Here is a 5,760-nt window from a genome sequence, read left to right on the forward strand (position 1 = left end):
TATGTGTGCGTGTGTTTGAGTGTGTCAGAGACAGAGAGGCAGAGCGAGGGAGTGGAGGACAGAAATGGAGGGAGGAGTCAGCAGGGATAGAGAGAGAAGGGGGAAATGGTCAGGATTAAATCATGAGAGTAACAGAGAGAGAGAAAACAGGCTTGGGTGGGGTAGCTACAACATGTTTTGTGCATGCTATAATGATTAAATATACATTGGTCATTAAGGAATCTGAGCCCTGCCGGCTAGAATGGAGGTGATACAGAGTGGATGTGTTTCTTGAGGTTTTTTATATGTCTGCTGACAGGCCAGCAGCAGGGTTGATTGTGATTTCATTGATGATTGAAAAAAACATACAAGATAGGGGGAGGAGGAGGAGGAGGAGGAGGAGGAGGAGGAGGAGGAGGAGGAGGAGGAGGAGGAGGAGGGAGGGGAGATGAGAAATGACGACAAAGGAATGGGAGGGGGATTGGACGATGGTGTAATGTGCTGTTTCCGTGCCAACTGTTTCTGTGACAGTGGGACTACTTCCTTTATTGCTATTGGCTATAACCAACAATTGATAGAAGCTCGGGCAAATGAGGCAGCATGCCACGGGGTGTGAATGGGTCAGCTTCTTTATTTATTTCCGTCACTTCTTGTTTATCTTTAAGAACAATCCAAAAAATAATGAACGCGATTTGCTTCACTGCAGCCGCAGAGTACACATGCATGCATGAGCACATGGGAACATAATGATCACAGCGCTGGAGCACTATGCGAATTATTGCTTTGTCATTATGGATGCCACCAGTGTGTAAAATGACTCCTCCCTTCCTCCTTACACACACACACAAACACACAGAACAGGAAAAATCCCCAGATTGGGTTGCTCAGGGTGTGTGTAGTGTAATGCAATTGCCTGGACCCCATCCCTGGTGTCATGAACTGTGAGATAATGAATCGGCTATAGGCCAGAGCAGGCGCACATCTGGTGGGGGTGTGTAACTTTGCCTCTCCCTGACCTTTCTTCCGCCGCTTTTAATCCGGAGTGTGATCGGTAATTACCTGTGACAGACGCTCAATCTCAACGTATAGTCCCTTCCTCTTTTAGAGGCCATGTAGAAATGCATCATCTCTCGGTTTCGGCTCTTGTGCACAGTCTACGGTCTGGACTTCTGAAAAATGAGTAACAGAAACCAACAGACAGCAGTGCAATAACATGATGTTAGTCAGGTGCATGAAACTGATGCCTGCCACAAAAACACCCAAAACTCACACACTGGGATGTTCCATGACGACGACTATTAAACACACCTGCCAGTAAACAGGATTTTTCATACACCATGCAGGTTCCGAGATGTCACGTACAAAGGTCTGATAAACTAGGTAGTTTCCGCCAAGGCTCAGTAGCTGTTGTTATCAGTACAAATGTCCTGTCACAATCACCCGGACCACATCACACAGGAGAGCGGCCTCAAGGTGTGAAAGGAACACTATGCATGTTTTGATGTTCTTGAATCAAATCTTGTCATGAATGAGAGGATTATTAGGCTAATAGAAAATGGTATGCTGTTCAAAGGTGATGATAAACAAACCTTTAAAAAACACTCTTATAAGTTGCTAGCTAGGTCATAGACTTTCATTTTGCTCTACTATTACTTTAAATATGCTATTGTCAACTGAAGAACACTGAAGATTGTAGCCATCACAGGCCTTTATTTTTTACTAGAATTACTTAATGTGACAAAAATATGTTCAACTTGCCGTTAAGACTTCCAACCTATCCAGGACCATGAACAATCTAGATGATGACTTATGTGACTTTATTAGGATATTTGCTTTAATGATACCTCGCAGTCATTTGAAAAGCAATTTCCAAAATATTTAAATGTTTATTATTTGCTGACCTCTAAACCATGGCACATATCTTCTACATGTATTACATTTAGACTGCCAGATTCCCTTTCCTCTTTGCGTAGTCCTCCAAAAGAAGGACAAACGATCATTTCTCCCCCCATTGAGCGGCTCTACACTGGTGCCCTGTTAGTTAGAATTGATTTCAAGATTTCACTATTAAAGCACAGCAGGGTTTATCTCCCGGCTAGATATCAGAGTTAACACTTCCTGGGCTGCAGCACAGCCTGGTCCTCTGGGAAAACGTGTTTGTTTACAGAAGGTGATCAACTAAAGCTGCATTGTCTTTTAAAAATCACTCCAAATGTGGGTTTTACATAAAAGCCTCTTTTATAATGCTCTCTGAATGTACTTTTTGTTTTACTTATTAATGAATTGATGAATGATTTATGTGTTTGTTAAATCCCTTCACACTTATTCTCTGATTTCTTTTTCTTAAAGGTGGGGTAGGTAAATTTGAGAAACCGGCTCGAGATACACTTTGTGTTATATTCCATGGACTGTTCTTAACATCCCGATAGCAATGAATATCTGAAGTGCTTTGACAAAAAATCCATAAAAAAATGTCATCTGTGGAAGCCGTAGCTCTGTAAAAAGCACCACCATTTTAGCCGGCCCGGCTAAAGTAACTGGATGGCCTACCTGCCTGTCAGCCTTCCATCTGTGCACAAATTTATCTCGTGCCCTCATTGGTCATGTGCGCGTTCGTGTGTGTTGGAGGAGGGGCTCTGTAAAGAAGTGGCAGATTTTTTCCAGCTGTGTAATTTCAAATTCTAGCGCACTCGAGCTGGTTTCTCCAAAATTACCTACCCCACCTTTAAGATGTTCTCTGCCAGTGCCATATGACCCCCTCTGTCTCCTCTTGCATTTGTCCATCCCTTTCACTCTCCCTAACGATCCTTTTTTTGTCTCTCAGAGATTGTCTCTGTGCCTCTCCCAGTTTCCTGTCTCCCTAATCCTTAATCCTGTGGAAATCGGTCAGGCAGAATGAGCCAGCTTTGATCAGGCTCTCATATCAGGCGTGCTAACAGTGTCAGCACACCCGGATCCCACAGAACCCTGGAGTACGGGGGAGAGCTTCAAACAGGCATTCACCACCTGACTCTGCTTGAGAGGAAGGGGAACGAGAGGCTGCAGAGTTCCTGTCTCAACTGCCAGCTTCAGACTCTGTCAGCAGCCTCTCTTTTTTAATTTCGCAAACACCCCGATGTATCATTTGTCTCTGATGGCAGGCACCTCTGCTTTCGGGCAGGCTTTTTTCCGCATGAGCTAAACAAGAGATCAGCAGCCAGTGTAACGCCATTTGAGGTTGAGAACAGTGTACAGCACAGCGATGTGAAAGTCACTTCTGGTTTTATCAGAGGTGTCCTTGACAGTAAACCTTGATTCTGTGTCACTGGGGTTTTGGTATTGTGATCCACGGCCAGCGATGATACCTGCATGAGTTGGAGGCATTTCACACAACACTTGGTAATATTGTGGCATAAATGCATGCTGGAAATGTAGCTTGCACTAAAGGTCAGTTTTTTACAACATCTAAAAAAATACACAAGTAAGAAACCTAGACACAAGCTGAATTGGGCCAAAGCAATGCGTGTGCTTTTTCCCCACATTTTAATCCAGACATCCTACCCTGGAGATATGTCTGGTATAGTCACTGCATTTCATTAACAAACCTGCTGCTTTCACAGTGAAGGTTCAGAGGGGGAAACCTATATTACATGCATCATCATGCAGACGACTTGGAATGGATGCCATAAGGCAGTGGTTCTCAACTGGTTAGGCATCGGGACCCACTTTTTCCTCGGTCAATAGATCGCGACCCGAAATGTTGAACCACTCAAATCTATTCAATAAAAAAATCGTGCAGTAAAATATACTATTTTCAGCATACATTATTAATTAAAGTGAAGTACAGTGCATATATCCCTTATAACCCTTCACAGAACTAAAGTATGCTTTTAAATAAGGTTTAATGAGATTATGGAATCAAAGCTGAACTGCATAAAAAGGCCCACATGCTGAAACCCCAACCCCAGAAGGGGGGTCTGGGGGGATTGTCCCCCAGGAGATTTTTTGAAATACTAACGTATAAACTACCCATTCTGGTACACTCTGAGAAGAAAATAAATAAATCTATTGCTACCCGACATATTAATAATATTTTATGCCATTGTTTGTTTTTCACTTTGTTCTGACAGCTTGCTTCTCCACTAGCAAAGAGAATAGCAAAGAGGAGAGAGTCTGTGTGAATTACTTTAAATTGTGGGTAAGGGTAGAGAGCCCCCATTGTTCTGTGACCTGTCAATCATCAAACTGGGGGTCATATTTCATTATGTGTTCATTTGTATCTGAAGTTGTACCCATGGATGTATAAAGAATAATAGTTCTACCGCAAAGTTATTCTCCGTGGGGACTTCCGACAACAATCTTGATTCTGATCAAAGGCCAGAAGACTCGGAAAAACATCAGCAAAGATGTTTTATTAAGAAGATGATCACTACGTGACAGAAGTTTTCAAAACCGTTCATGGTCTCGGGTACTTCCAGTCCAACGCCTACTGCATGCACAGCGTTAGAAAATCGGGCCTTCAAAATAAAAGTTTGACTTTCCCCCCCACCCCCAAAAAAAAAAAGATATTTTTTTTTCTACATTTTTTTTTCTTCACTCACACATCTGCGACCCACTTCAAATGGGTCCGCGACCCAAAAGTTGAGAACCACTGCATAAGGTATATGAGTTAGTAGTACTGCAAGAGTACACATATCAGAATAACCTGATATATTAATTATATATTAACAAATATGCACATATCACACAGATGGTGCAGATGTTAGTTGAAAGGTTTTCCTATTGTTAGAAACATGTTAAAGACTAATTCAAAGAGTATACGGCCTTGTAGAACCAATAGTACATTAACGGTTCTTATTTCTCACATCACATGACCTGGAGGTTTGAATTCTCTGCAGATGTTTTAACAAATCTCACAGTACACTCAGCCCATTTATTAAATCAGTTCAGATCTGTAATCAGATACTTTAAATCAGCTAGAGATATAAAGTAGATTCAGCTTGGCTGGTTTGATTACTCAAATGAGCTCTATTTCCTAACTGAGACTGACTAGTTTTCATTATATCTGTGTTCATAATCCTGGTCTATAAAAGGTAGAATGTGCAAAGTGATGGACACCAAACAATGGTTCAAATACAAATAGAAATAGGGCAAGAAGAGAAAAATGTATGCAATCCGAAATACCTGAAAAACTGTTGGAAGAATACAAAATCAATTTTTATGTAGACTCTCTCTTTATATTCTTGACTCTGGTCTGCCCCCCTGTGTACGCCATCCACCTTTCTCAAAGTAAAGGCTGACAGCTAGTGGCCAGACTACTGCACTGCTCAGAGGGAATATTTCATAATTCAATGCATTTTGTTAAATGAGGAAATAAAGATTTATATACATTATAAGTTATGTGAAAGACCCTGTTATGTGTGCCAAATGTATCCAGCTAGTTATTGTCAGGATCTCGACACATGACATTGCATTTTTTTTTTTTTTTTTTTTTACAAACTGATGAACCCAAATGCACGAACCTGAGACAAAGTCGAGACATGACAATTAACACAGAGACTGACTAGAGATGAAGAACCTAAATAAACAGGCATGACCAGACGTGAAAAAACATGAAAATGACAAACAATACATAAACATAACTAACACATTTGACAAGACACAACAGTTATGGGTGTAAGGGAAACTTCTGTGTAGCAATGCAGTGGGAGTCACCGACTCAGGAAAGAGACATGGGAAGAGCAGGAGCTTTGATGTCAAACACTGATGGTTTATTTGGAGCTTTGGCCGGATAATTCACAT

This window comes from Pseudochaenichthys georgianus, chromosome 12 (genome assembly GCF_902827115.2).
Source record: "Pseudochaenichthys georgianus chromosome 12, fPseGeo1.2, whole genome shotgun sequence".
NCBI classification, from domain to species: domain Eukaryota; kingdom Metazoa; phylum Chordata; class Actinopteri; order Perciformes; family Channichthyidae; genus Pseudochaenichthys; species Pseudochaenichthys georgianus.